General features: G+C 38.5%; 1 protein-coding gene across 1 annotated transcript in view; it reads left to right on the top strand.

Annotated features, from left to right (window-relative positions):
* The window catches only part of LCOR (ligand dependent nuclear receptor corepressor), a 46,381-nt gene that overhangs the window by 8,254 nt on the left and 22,875 nt on the right, over positions 1 to 15,252 (top strand). Inside the window, exons 2-3 of the mRNA XM_026069565.1 lie at positions 7,640 to 7,705; positions 8,118 to 8,197. The gene's annotated coding sequence lies outside the window, so the exon portion shown is untranslated. The remainder of the gene's footprint in view (positions 1 to 7,639; positions 7,706 to 8,117; positions 8,198 to 15,252) is intronic.

Consider the following 15,252-nt stretch of genomic DNA (forward strand, 5'->3'; position numbering starts at 1 on the left):
GTATTCTAGCAACAAGCAGTACAGAAGAACTAGATATTACCATATAGGACTTGGTTATGCCTGTTCTTGTTGTTGAAGCATTGTTTTAAGCAGTTGCTATCTTAACATCTTCCTGTAGGTAGGTCTTCTGTATGCATGTGTTTATACTGCTCTTACAGAACCTAGGATTGCTCTTCAAGGTATATAGGGGAAAGCCCTTGTGCTTACTTAAGCTTCTGTTGTCTTTGGAGCAGGGATGTCTACAGTTAGTCCCGGAGCAGTGCAGTTTCACTAACATAAAGAAAAATATATAGGCTTGAACTTTGAAAAATTACTGAAGATGTGCTGCCTTTTCCTTCTTTGTTCTCCACAACATAAAGCTGAGACAGTTGTTTTCATTTCTACTTTGGGTACTTATGGAAAGATCTGTCATAGGTGGATATGATGATCTTTTATGTTGCATGCATAAAGAATATGTGCAACTTATAATTATATGCATGTGCTGAGACTTGATGTATATTAATAACTGTCCTGTAGATTTTTTTTTTCTTCTTAATTCTCCCTTGTTGCTTGGTCTTGCCTTTCTATTAAGTTGCCTGTGTCGGAAGCATTCAAGTTTAATAGATCTTGTCCTAAAAGGGACAGAATTCCCGTGTTGCGTGTAGACTGCAGGATTTTTCTGAATTAATTTCTGCTTCAAATCCCATAGCGGTGGATAAATATATCCAATCTTGACCAAAGAATCTAGGCATGAGAAATCCAATAAAAGCCTGGTGCGAGATGGTGGTAGTTGCTTCCTACTAGTTAATGAGACTCCTGATATTATGAATGTAAATGATGGAGAGAGTACAAGTGGACTAGATCTTAAAGTGGCCAGCCCACATACTTGCCCTAAACAGCCTCTCCAGAATACTGGGCTAGGTGAAGTGTTGGTCTCATTCAGCAGTGTGTTTCTTATGTTTTCTGTTGCATATTTGTAAAACAAAGGATATCTTATGTCTGACTGAATTTGACTAGCTTCCAATTTTAGCCACTGAATCTCGTTATCTATTTGAGAAGCTGTTTTTCCTGTTTCTAGATGTGTTTTTTTGTGGTTTTCTTGTCGTCGTCCCCCCCCCCTTTCCCCTCCCAGCAGTGGTGTTGGATTGCATCTGCTTTGGTAAGCAGCATCAGTGATCCAGCCTTTGTTGTTTGTTTTTTTTGCTCTTCCTGTCTTTGTATCTTCTGCAAACTTAGTGACTGCTTTCTTCCAAGTCACTGACTAAAATGTTAAATGGCATAGGGCCATGAACCAACACTTGAGGGACCCCACTAGCAATGTTCTTGATATTGGCTCCCCATTGATACTAATGTTTCAACAGCTATGATTTAGGGGGTTTTTTCTTTGTTTTGGTTTGGGGTTTTTTTGTGTTTTTGACTGGAACTAGCAAAAAAAACCAAAAAAATGTGTGGTACCAGACCAAAGATGCTACGTAAATCTAAAAATATTTTATCAAACTTACTACTGTTGTTCATCAAACTTGTAGTCTCATAAAAGTCAAGTTAAATAAGGTGTTTTTTGTAAGTCCATGTTGCTTGACACTGGTTTTGCTCTTAATTCCTCAGTAGTCAAGTTCCTATGGCCTGTTCCATTATTTCTGAAAATCGATATCAAGTTGAGACCCCAGTAATTATCTTCTGTTTAATGTTTTGACATTTCAAAGGTGTAGGGTTTTTTTACCAGTCCCTTTGAACTTTCTCATTATTCCAAGACTTTCTGTAATTGAACACTGCTTCAAATATTTTTTTTAACTCCCAAAAAACTAGCATTTTGAGACTGTCAACTTATAAATGTTAAATAACACCTACTTGTTTAGTTTTGTTGAATGATGGTATGTCATTCAATTAAATGTTTGTTAATATACTACCATATTCCAGGGCTTTTTTAGCTAACATGCATATGTGCTACCTTCTTGGTTTCAACTTTGCTCACCCTAGATCTTCATGTGTCTCTTTGCTCAAACTTCTATAACACTTCTGAATTTTGATTTCTGTTCTTTGTTGTGGATCCCCCCCCACACACCCCATGTCCCACTTCCAACTTGTTATTTTGTCTCCTGTTGGACCTTAGTCACCTTGTTTCTATTAACAGTTCAGAATTCTTATATCCTTAATGTTGCTTTGAGGGTATATATTAAAAAGTTCTTAAATAGTTAATTTCTACAAAGATGTAGACAATTATTATCTTATTTGGCTCTATTTTCAGCTTTTTCAAGCTGGTCTTTTAAAGTGCAAAATGTATATATTTCAGCTTGATACCTACTATAAATAAATGGTGGAGGAGTTGGTCGTTTTATTTTCTGGTGGGACATTGTCTATAATATCTAGTATACTTAACTGGTACCCTGGCTAGCACTTACTTATTCTGTCTTGATCTGTGAATATCAGTTCATAAACTAGATCTCAAAATGACAGTTGTAGGGCTGAACAGTTGACACATTTGTATGTTTATTTTTATTTCCCCCTTCAGGATCCTTGCTATGTTGATTTTTTGGAGTCCTTTAACTATTGATATAATAGTAAAGACAGGCTATAGTGTTTCTTTACCTTACTCAGAATCATTTGGCTTCTGGTAAGTGACAMATGCTTTACTACTTTGACTAAATATATGGTTGGAACTGAATTATGTGGTGAGTATTAAAGGGTATGTTTGAGCTGCACTGTTGGGGCTGTGGGGGGGAATGTTTGAAATTCAAAACCATGGCAGTGGCGGTTCAAAAGTGCATCCACCTTTCCTTCGGAAGAACTTGCATTACTGACTTTAAAGAGGAGAATGTCTTTGCTGTATCCATATTGCTGGAGATCAGCCAGCATAGTCCTTTCTTGGTTGTCTAAATGCAAGTAGCACTGACAGTAGAGCAAAACTGTGAGACTCTTTCTTTCTAGGTCTCATCTTGAGACAAAACAGCTGTAAGTCTCTGCTTTTGTTGTACTAACTTGTCAGAAAAATAAATTAGTAAGTAGACTCCACAAGTGGAAATAGTACAACCAAATACTCTGCAGGTTTTGAAGTCCATTCTGGTGACGTAGTGTTTGGGCTTGTGGGAACACCCTCTTGCAGCATAGGAGTCTCGAGGCAAAGGCTATAGGACATCAACTTTCTCTTTGCATGTGGTGGCAAAGGAAAAGGAGTAGACGTACAGAACTTCACCTCTGTCTTTGATGTAGCTTTAACATGAGTAATAATGTGCCACAGTGTCCCTTATATGTGCTTTTAATAAAGGATTGACTGGTTTGCACTGCCAGTACTCTGCTGGAGGAATCCTATGTCTGCTTTCTTCAGTAGGTTTCAGTTCCTAAGTCTGTGCCTGAATGAAGGAAGCTCTACTTTGATAGCCTTTCACAGAACATCGCTCATCTCTGATCAGGACTTTGTCCTCAGATTTTTCTTGGACAAGGTTTCTTCCCAAAAGAGAACCTTAAGAGAAGTGAGGATTTACCTGGAGCTCTCTTTTCAGGGCATTACTGCTGTACTCATCTGAAGTGAACCTACTGCAGTGCCTGTGGAAGTCTCTTAGAGCTCAGCTGACACTTTGTGTCTTTTGATGGTGTGAGGATGAGGCTGGGGACTTGGGAACTTTGTTAGATCTTTGTCTCCACTTGGAGTGGTAACAATCCTGGCTAGATGCGAACTGTTTTGGAGCTGGCTCCCTCTTTGAAGCAGTAGTAATTTAAATAGTTGATAGTAATCCTAGCTTGATTTTCCCCACCTCCACCCCTCCCCAAGGAAGCGGGTTGTGTTTGATCCCTCTTGCTTCTCTGTCCTCGCCCTGCTCCTGACTTCCGAATTTGCTGGTCAGTTTCAGCCAAACTTGACAAAGCAGTTAGGAATTTAATATCTTAAAACTTACCCATTACGGCTGATAAAACTTGAGGAAAGTGTTGAATAGCAACCCAAACTTCATGCTCCCACTGAGGAAAAACTTCAGGCTGAGCTTAATTTACCCATTTTGACACTTTTGCTGGCTGAGCAGTCAGTACACACACTCTTGCATGTGCCACACACACGCGCACCCCAACCCCCCTATACACAAGTCGAAACTTGGAATGAGCCATGATGCCAGTTCATCTTTCCATGCTGGTCTTTACAGGAGACAAAGGTACAGCATGGTGTGAAACTGGATATACTGTGTGCACCGGGTGAAGTCGTAAGTGACCTGAGAGACTGGGCTGGCTTTACTGTAGGAGTGGAGAAACAGGACAAAAATCAGTAGGAAGTCGGGCTTTGTTGCACTACTCGTGGGACAGCTTCTTTGCAACAGTTATCTCGAGGATGCTGGTGACTGCTTAATCATTACAAGTGCGCTTGGTTTTAAGGCAAAAAAAGATGCAAGGATCTAATGGGATCTTTTGCAAAGCTTGAGATGTTGAACTGTTGTTCTCTTGGACACTGTTCAGTTTAAACTTTAATTAAATTTTGTTGGTTATGATTTAAAATATTTGGTTGCAGAAGGGAGGATGAAAATGCCAGAAATGAGAGCAGAACAAAACTATTAGGTGCAGAGGAAAAACTCTGAAATTTGACCGCATTGAAAACTGAACAGTTGACTCATTTTGTTTGGGTTTCTGTGCTTGTTACTGTTAGCATAAAAATGGCACGTCTATACTCTGACTTTTTTCATTTTAGACAATGATATTTTCTAAGTACTACCTTATTTTTGGAGCTAATAATTATGTAATAATATAAACAGTTATGTGCAACAATCTGAATATAAAAATGTGTTTCAGCTTTGCTTCAGTTCTAAGGGTTTTCTTTGTTCTCTTTGGTTAGGGTTTGTTGTTGTTTTTGCTTGTTTTAACTAATTCCTCACTTGCTAGAGAGCCTTCTGAGATACAAAAGATTGTTTTGAATTCTATAAAATAAAACATTCTCAATGCTCAAGACATCTTTTGGGTGTTAGTGTGAGAATTAAAAAGAAGTTTTTTGTTTTATAGAACACTAGTAGCACTGTAAGGGTTTTTAAAAGTATGGCCACTGTAATCGTGAGTAACATCTCTAAAAGAGAAACCACTAAAATATTGGAATTTTCTTCCCTTTTCCTCTTTTCTAATTGTGTTATTCCTACAACTTGTCCACTGGCCCTGCTCTCTAGCTGCTGTCAAGTGTCAAATGCTGAAATATAGATGATGAAGATATAAAAATAAGGAATTTAGCAGAGGCAGCCATGTTAATTTCTGTTCCATTTCAAATACTGGAAAATATCATCTGCCAAATGGAAAAGGACAATCGGTAGGAAAAGAAATGTTCTTTTCAGGCTTCTAAGAGCAGTGACAATGGAGAGAAGAAAAATATAAAAAGGAGGCAGTTCCTTTTACAAGACTTTGTTTTCAATATATTATGCATGATTAACTGTACACAGTTGCTCTTCTGGAGTCCTGAATGACTGAATATTACATGGCAGTGCTTAGACTGACATTACTGCATTACACTTTGCATTTTGGGGGGTACAGGGCTTCATGGCAGTTTTGCCAGTCTTTAGTATAATTTTTGAATACATTCATACTTCCCTTATTTGCCTTTTTTAATGTCAAGCATTGCACATAAGATGTTCTGCTGTTGCTATGCAACTGCTAAATCCAATATTTAATATTAATAAAAACTGAGTGGCATTAGCATCACTGAGAACAGTGGGCTAGCAAACTCTGATTGTACAATATCCAAGCTGTAAAACTTGGCAGGGATTTCATTGTGCAATTGCATGCAAGGCAAACGGTGGGGCGTGAGTCATTGGCAGTTACTATTTTAAGCGTGGTGAGTTTGAGTAAAATATCTGAGCTCTCTTGGCTTATAACAAAAAAAGAAAGAGGTTGGTTAGCTGTTTTACTTCAAGTTTCATTTCAGTTATGAATTTTGAGGGGTCGCTACCCCTAAAAGTGTCAGCATTATAAACCTATGGGTCAATACCCTGATTCTCCTATTTTTCTTCTAGGTCAGGTTGATCGGCTCTTTGCCACTGTTCCTGCCACTTCCTGAAGCCTGAATTGGCTTTTTTTTGGAGGCAGTGCTACTTCTCTGCCTGACAAGGTGCTGTTCAGTGGGATATTTTTCCAGTTTCTCCTTTCGCAAATTGTTCTCTATCTCCCCCCTATTTCTTTTTGCTCTTGATTGTTGTTCCACCGTAACTCTTGCATGTTTTTAGTTTGTTCCCTGCTCGGTGCTTTTTACGATTAGATTTTTAGCATCGATCTTTGCTAGATGTTATATCAAGGATTGTGTTATGCCCTGGCAATGCTTTTGGCTGTCTAAATAGTGTTACAGGCTAAAAATTCAATAGGGTCCAGCATCTGTTATCTCATAATGTTAGTGCACTGGAACTCTTGCTGACACCCTTTCCTTTTGAAGATGCGACTGCTGCCTAAATGAGAACTGTGATATTAGATTTGTAGAGAGGCAGAGTTATTTTAGAATTACTGCTGTTTTGCTATGTAATAATTGATTTCCCTCACAGCATGTGATTACTTTAGTTTTAGACTGGTTTCTTAAAAAGGCTATTTCAGGTAATTTATATGTCCCTGATTCACCCATACAAGTTTCTGCAAGTTTAAAGCTATGTTTTCATGTCTTTAAAAAAAAAAAAAAAAATCTGTTATTTCTTCCTCTGCCTCTCAGAGATCCAAGCAAGTAGGAGAAGTTGGCTTACCGGCTATATACAAACTGTTATAAAATGTACAAAGCAAAAGTATGGGGCGGGGTGGGGGGAGAAATACATACACAGAGCGAGTGAGAAAATCTTGAGTTTTATCACCATATTAGGGAATACATTTTTATGTTCAGGTGGAATTTGTCTGTCCCCTTTAAAATAGTCTTTGCACTCTTCATATTCACTCTGTTAACTTGTCTTCTCACAGTACTGGGTAGTTAATGGCTCTGTAGATTTTACTCCCAGCAGGGGTTTAGTGTAATATTGATTTAACATTTCCAAATAATGGCAGTAATTTTGAGAAAGATTTTTCCTCTTTTGGAATAAAACTAAAATTGGTCAGATTTTATTTTAAGTGAGGCATAAATCATGGCATTGAAGTAAATCAAACTGTGTATAGTAGATGCAGTTCTATGGCAAGAGCAGTATCGTGATTGGTATTTGGTTCCTTAAGGGAATGGCACTGCTGAATCTTTCCTTAGTATTTTCTCTTTGAAAAATGTGTAACTTTTCAGGAAAAAATGATTCTAAAACTTCCTGAAATTCAGAAAACTGAGTGCCAATCAGAGATGGAAGAATTTTTTTTTTAATTATTATTATGATTTAATTGGGAAAGCATACATTATTTCAGTTTGGAGGCTGAAGCAAGAGAATCTTTCATACAGAAATTACCTGGCATTGAGAAGCATATTGAGGACCTATAACTTCCAATTTTCTTTCCAAAATAAACCATTTTGATGTTGTAACAGTCTTTGTTTTTACCTAGCTAYTTACAAAAGTACAGCAGTCAGTGGATTCTAGACTCTGCTATGGCTTGTCGGTAGTTCAGCCATCACAATTGACCCATACATCTTGTAGTACTAAGAGAAAACACGTTGAGCTGTGTTCCTGGAACAGATAAATATAGAACTGCTATTGTGAATATTCTTGTAGTGACGTGCTTGATCTAGAAAGCTAACAATTCTTTTATTTGCTTTTAGGGTTTGAAAGTATTCTAGAAGGCCTGTTTGGACCTGGATTATTAAAAGATCTCAGTTTGTTTAAAGGTATTCAATCTCTATGTTTGTATCTTGTTCTGCATTTCTAATGACAGAAGCAGCCCCAGCTCTGCCTCTAGAAAATGTGTGTTACCGTGGTGATTTGTGCTCCCCCCCCTCCCCCAGGCAGTGCTCACAGTTAGTTTCATATTGGCTAAAATTACTAATGAGTGTGCGTTCATCTTTATGTAGCTGGAGTGTATTTGGCAGTGCTCAGAAAAAACAGATTTGTTGTGCATAGATAAAATGTATACAGTTTGGTAATGTGGGGATTTAGAAATATGGCCGAAATGAAGCTTGCATCTTCAGAATGCAGGCAAGAATGTTGTGAAACAGGTATTTAATTCGGCATTTCTCTTTTGGCTCCAGTTATGTCGCGGTTTATGAATATGAAGTAATCTGCTATTCCTCTGATTTACAGACTGTGAGCCTGAAGGTGTTTCTGATTGGTCTTTTGATGAAAATTGTCTTTTCTGCTGCCTGAGAAGAGAAAAAGTGAAGGTAACAATGCAGATGTGTGAAGCTAGCAGTTGTAGGGGCGGGACAAGGGGGGGGAAGTTTGCTGCTCCTAGTTAACTGAATGCAGAAAATCTGCAACCTCCTATCCCTTTCCTCTCCTTTGGGGAAAGGCTTTCTGAATAAAATAATACAAGTTAATGGACAGAGACTTCCCTCTTCTCTGCAACTTTCCTGGGTGGTATGTGATGTGGATTTTTCCGTGCAGTGGCTCTTTCTGATTTTATGTTATTTATTTATTTATTTATTTATTTGAGCTCTTTGCAAGACAGACCTTGTAGAGATCATGTAACTCTCCTCAGGGGAGGGCACACCGCGGCTTATGTACCTTTACTACAATCGGAGACTGGCCTTCTCTTTACTATGGAAATGTGGTCTGTTTTAACAACCTAGAGTCTTGTTCCATATCTTGGAATCTCTCGTCTCTGTGGGCCATATCTTTTTATTAAAAGGCTCATATATATGGCAGGGTTTTTACTGTACTTGTTTACAACCAGGTCACAGCCGAAATGTGGACAAGTCAGCTGTGCCGACGTAGTACACTTGCAGTCTGCTTTCTTTCGTAACCAGATTGTAGCTGTACACGAAACAGCGGCTAACATGCTCCCCATGCTTGTTGCTCATCCCCCGTGTTGCACTAATGATCGCTCTATAGCGCAGGAAGGGGGCTCATCTGTCTTGGTGAAAYTTCATTTGCTGGAACTCTTAGCAACTGCTTCTTCCTGCACGACGTAACATGACGTGCAAACTGGATCTCTGTGCACTTACAGGTGAAACACAAACACCCTTTCAGCTGCAGTGGTTAACGTGTATGGCAACATGGCTTTTTTTGTAAAGGAAGTTCCTTGCTGTTGACACTGATACTTGCCATGTTGCCAGTTTATTCTTGGTTTCTGTAATACCCGTTTTATTAAGGCTTTGCGGGGAGGGGGAGAAACACGTTTAGAACTGATTTAAGGCACTGTTCTTTCATTGAGGCTGACAGCAGGTAAGCTCTATGTATGCTTGTGCTGTTCTGTCTCGTTTGGCTTACGTCATTTCAAAAAAGACAAAATTCCACGTTAAGGGCAGTTCTAGCTAAGCCATTGAATTTGTCCCAGAAATGATTTTTGCTGCGTGGTCAGGGACTGGTTGTAGCTGGGAGATAAGGATCTCTAAAAAAACCACTTACATTTCAGTTGTCCTCGTAGGCCCACAGTAACTAAAATAAAGCTTCTGAAAATCTGCGATTGTTAGGTGACAATGAAAACCTAGGACTTGAATGTCCTCTATGCAGTGTGCAGATTAGGTATGGTCCTCTTGATCTTTTCAAGCTTCTACACAACCTTTAGTCAAAAGCTTAGATATCACTGGGTTTTTTTTGAATGTACTGTGCTAGCTGTTTCTTTCTAGTTTCACTTATAATTATGGGCTRTATTTTATTATCACTGAAAACCAGTGGTGTATACCTTATGTTATTGACAGTTATCGTTTACATTAAAGATCCTCAGATTTTATTTATCTTTTTTTTAAATGGGCAAAAGAAAGATGCAGATGTGGTCACATCTGCTGCGCTCTGTGGTGCTTTGGCATCGGTGATCTGAAGAGCCAGTAGGATCGCGTACGCAGAATGAGACGGGATGCAGCGGGGACTCGCAGCTTTGTCAGACGAAAGCGCTAGATGAGGGGGAAGGAGGTTACAGACTCCGAGTGGGCCAGAGACAGATGTGAGTTAGCAAAGGCTGAGTTAGTTGSTCGCTATGGACTTGCATAGCCATTTCTGTCGCTTTCCATTTCAGCAGCCAAAAATGCTTGTTTAAGCCATTTTTCTTGCAGCTGATGGATTAAACAGAGCTGGCAAGGAGAGCTTTTTGTGCATGTCTGTTTGCTGGATGGCCAGATCTCACTGGCTTTTTTGGGAGGGGAGTAGAGAGGGGGAGTGAACCAGTCTGTTCAAATCAGACTTGTGACTCTTAATCCTGTTGATTCTCCTCATGCTTGCCACAGGGTTATCTGAGGCCTCGTTGGAGTACCTAAGATTTTTATTTTCCTCCTCCCCCTGCCCCTCCTGCTTTTATTGGTTCTGTTGTGGATTTTTTGAGGGAGGGAGGAATGTCTCCTTCTAGGACTAGTGAGTCCTACTCCTTGTGTCCGCTAGGAGAGGGTGAGGGGGGTGGGAGTGCTTCCTTTCCTTTATGGGTAGACCAAACAGCTGCACTGCTGACCATTGCTGATGCTGTTAGCTTGCAATACAGCATCAATCATCACTTTTTCTTTTTCTTCTTTTTTTTTTTCCTCTCCTCTTTTGGGGGTGTCTTCAAATAGTCTGGATTTAACAACGTCATAATTTGAAATAAAACCTCTGAGACTTAATTGTTTCAAAAGTTTTTAATTTCATTTGGCATTTAGATCTTCAGCTGATGAACAGAATTTAATTAAGATTGGTACTGCTTTTGTTTGAAATCTCTTCCTTGCAACAGCTGTAGTGATATCTTTGATTTTTCTTAAGGTGTTTCATGCTCAAGCTTCTGTAGCTACTCTAATTTGTCCTTTCCAGTACACAGTGTGGTTGCAGTTGTGCTTTGTGCCTCATCCTCTCTTCAGTGTTGTGTTTTCCTTGATGTGGTTTGTTTTTTCTGTTCTTGTTTTTGTTCATGTGCATCCTTTTACCTTCTTAAGAGAAAAAGTGGGCAGTATGGGATGACTTGGGTTTGTGCTTGTACAGTGGTGAGTTACAGAATTAAAAGCTGTGTAACAGATACTGCAGCTGGTGGGAGCAAGATGGCCACAAAACATATAACTGTGTAGTCGTGGCCTTTTTTCCAGTGCCTACATCTCTACCAATTCCCCTCTTGGATCAGTGGAATAATTAAGCAGTGTACTAGATTTTTGCCTTTGAGCGACCTGTATATACTTGGTTTGACAAGATAGAAAACAGTAAACAACCTTTAGCTTTTTCCTGGATTACGTTTGTCCATATGAATGACCTGTATTGTAGTTCTGGACTCTAGGATGGAAGTTGGAGGTCAGTTAGTTTATTGGCAGAGCTGTTTAAGGAAAAAACCTGCACTTGCTCTCCCACCCCATTCAGTGATGTTAATTCTTGCTTTTACAGGCAATCAGATTCAATTACATGCATTCTTCAAAGGACAGGGAACCATCTGCTGAAGTATTCTGAAAAGATTAATTTATTTGTAGCAGTAGTTCTGAGTTGGAGGATGGAGCATACTAAGCAAATGCTTTTTTTTTTTTTTTTTTGGACAGTCAAAATACAAGACAGTTTTTGATAGAGGAGCAGAATTAAATGTCATTTGAGAGGGATGATAAAATATATATAAAGTAGGCAGATGAAATCCCCCAGACATATTTTTGCCCACATCCAAAGGGTTATATGCAATAATGTAAAACTTTAAGAAATTGAGATTTGTTTTTCTTCCATCTTATTATATTTTTCATTTATATCACAGTTGTTTCAGTGATCAAAGAGAGAATAATTAGTTATATAAAGAACTACTACTAGCTTMTTAACAGGTGTCCTTATGCAGAAATGCATGTACACTGATGGACATGAAAGACACARAAGAGTTCTTGGTTCTAGCCACCTCATAGTGAGAGGAAATGGATCATGTTCTGTGTTATCAAACATGATGAACTCTCACTTGGATAATCTGAAAATGTGACACCTCTCAATTCCTTATGGTCTTCTTTCTTCATAGAAAGATTTAAGACAGTATAGTTTGCAAACTTTTTTTATATGATGTTTTTCCTTCTAAAATCTTGCAGTACAGAGAAGACCTATGAATTTGGACAAATTGAAATTTAAGTGTACTTGATTTTATTTTGCTTAATTATAGATCTTAATTTTTCAGGGTGGCTGGTTAAGTAAACTAGCAAAGCTATTGTTACAGAGCATAGAATCAGGTAGTGTTTACTGCAATTTGCTCATACTTGGAGTGCAGTGCCTAGCTAAGGATGTTATTTTTTGGAAAAAGATGCAGGTAGGTAAGGTCAGAAGAAAGCGCCAATAATGAGGGGGCAGCTGGAAAGGAATCTTTAAAGAAGGACTCAGAGTTGAGTATATTCCTCTGTAAAAGAAGAGACTAATGTCTAAAGCTACATAAAGCAATTTATATGTATATAAAAAAAGGGGGGGGGGACTAATCTCATTAGTCAGAACAGAACAAGAAGGATAATACTCTTAAGCATATTAACTATTTTTATAGATATATTTAAACTACAAAAATAGCAAGAGAGAAAATGACTTCTAGRAGCATTTTCTGGAGTCTCATGTTGCTGATGGCAGAAGGTTGAGTCTGATCTTTGAAGTACTATAAAATGCCCTGGATCCAGTGTCAGGATCTCTAACAATTGTTTTTCTTTTTTTAGATTATGAAGTAGTATGGTAGGGTACAGCATGTGAACCTTTGAAGGAGTCATATCAGAGTAACTTCGAATTTTAAAATGTTTAGGATGTTTTAAAAGCTTGTAATTCCTTTAAACAAACAAGCAACTTAAAAGTAATATCATGCCATTACTTCATTATGATAAGTCATAATAGCACCCTCTGAACCTGGTATCCTTTCACTGTGAAGGAACATAAACAATGAAAAATGAACTGTGGTAAGTGTCTGAATAATTCTGATGAGAAGCTACTGCTATCATTTAAAGTGTTAACTCCTAGAATAATTGAAGATGGAGAAGGAAATATCTGAAAATGAGTTGAAGTTGCAGAACTCTTATGATTTTGATGGATTTAAAATGTGTTTAAACTGTGTACAGTGATCTTAAGTGCGCTGGAAGATGCTTTAAAACATTTTTAATGGATTTCATCACTTTAAAAAAAACTCGGGCATTTAAACTGTCAATTTTATATTGGGTGATTTTAAAATAAATTGATATGGAGGTTAAAACCTGAAGAGGCAGTTTGTGATAATCTCCAGCTATCTTCAGTGGTAATGCTGGGTAACAGTTTTGCCTGTGCATAAATGTGAATGGAAGCATATTGTTTTTCCATTGATTTTGATTTTTCCTAGTGTAGATAATTATATTCAGTAATTGTGCATCAGTTAACTGTTTGGAATTTGAGAAAACTGACATCAGTCATCTTGGTTAATAAGGAAATAATATCTCTTAAACATAAAAGTGTGTATGTTCAGCTGGGAAAGGTTGCAGATTGTTCAAAGGGAATGCTCAGAGCTGAAAATGATCTTGATACGTTAGAGAAACTGTATAGAAGAGACAGAAAAATGTTCTCTCACATCATGAGCTGAAGATGCCTGAAAGGTGGTAGCGTCACAAAAGTAATAAACTCTTTTGGGGATATTTCAAGAGAGGCATTTGTTTAATACATGGAGAGGAAATTATTCTTCTCCCTGAATGCTGGTGTAACCTCAGCCGTCTTCTGCTTGAAAAAAAAAAAAAAAAAAAAAGTCTGAACAAACTGGATAGCATTGAAATAACAGGAATGACTAGGTTGTGTTCTGGATTTAAGATAGGCTAAAGGAGTTGGGTTAAACTAGTCTTGAAGGTAGGAGGAAGAGAAGGGAAGAAGACAAGCAACACGTCTCTGGTGTCTGCACAGCTTGTCTGCAGAAAATACTATTATTATTCTAGATTATTCTCCTTTAGATTTTTATCTCCTAATAGATTATTCTCCTTTCCATTGGCTAAAAGCTGAAAAGAGTGTACCATCTTAAGAAATCTAAGTGTTGGAGAAGACAAGCCTAGGGGTGCCAAAACGCTGCTTGCCCACTCGCTGTTCGGGTGGGGTGTGGAGGCAGCCTGTGGGCCAGAGGGGCTGCCTCCCTCCGCTTCTCCAGGCAGACAGGATCCGCTCGTACTGCTCCAGCTGATAGGCGCTCCTGCCCCATCTGCGTGGGGCCAAAACATGAAGCTGCTGTTGCCATATCTGTACGAGAACATCCTGCATCATACCTTTCTCTGCACGCCTGCAGTTCGGGGTTTAGAACTGCTGTATCAACGTTGCCTGTGAGGAGGGTCTCGAAATGAGGATCCGGCCCTACTGCTGATGAGGCCAGGCTGTCCAGGATTAGGTGGTTTCTCAAGGTCATGCATTGACCTTGTGTTTTGAAGGCTTGGGCCCTGTTTTTTTTAAGACTTTTTGCCTTAATTACAGTATTGTGCTGTATATTCTAATATACAAAAAGTTCTTTGGTCCTTTTGGATTCTGCACAGACCGCTCGAGGAAGCTTTTCCTGCAGCAGTATTGCTCAGTCCAGGGATACCGAGTGCTCAGTGAAGGAATCTGAGTGATGCTTTGGGAGTCTCTTCTCATGTGAAGAGAAGTACAAAGTGAACAGAACAAATGGTGTGTTATGAATAGCATGTAAAAATAACTGACTCTTTCAGGCTGTTTCTAACCAACGGCAATGCTACCTAAGTATTAATAATGATTTACAGTTCCGATTACCTGCATATTGAGATTGAAAACTTTGATGTGACTCAGTACTGTAGAGTGAGAGGATAAGACTGAAGATAGCGGATCCAAAAACAGTTACTGGGAAGAAATGGTAAAAAGCAAGAAAGACTTTTCGAGGTAGACTTTGAATAATAATCACAATCAAATATGTGAAAACTTGTTAACTTTCCCTCTAGGGGCGAACTAGCTGCAGAGATTGCTGGAATAATTTTGACACAATAAGAAAATAAAGAAATGCAAAAATAGAGTTAAAGCAGAAATTTTTCCAGTATATTTGTCTCATCTAGTCAGTGTTGTACTGAAGATGCCAGAAAACAGCTGAAGATTTTTTTTTTCCTATGCACAAGATTAAATCTGACTTTTCTTATCTAACTGTGTATTTCTTCACACTTTGAAAATGGACACTGATAAAGATTCACACAGGTAAAAATATGTTTATTCCTTAGTTTGAGGGGTAAGAACTGAGCACTGTCCTTCCCTCGCTCCTCCCTGCTTCTCCCAAATGCAGATCAAATGATCCTTTATTCAGATATTCATCAGATATTCACCAGTGTAAGCCACTTAGTTTTGTTTTCCTGATTCCATTTTCATCATTTTTTCCTCTATGTAGAAAATACACACT

Source organism: Apteryx rowi, unplaced genomic scaffold (genome assembly GCF_003343035.1).
Source record: "Apteryx rowi isolate R43461 unplaced genomic scaffold, aptRow1 scaffold_3, whole genome shotgun sequence".
NCBI lineage: Eukaryota > Metazoa > Chordata > Aves > Apterygiformes > Apterygidae > Apteryx > Apteryx rowi.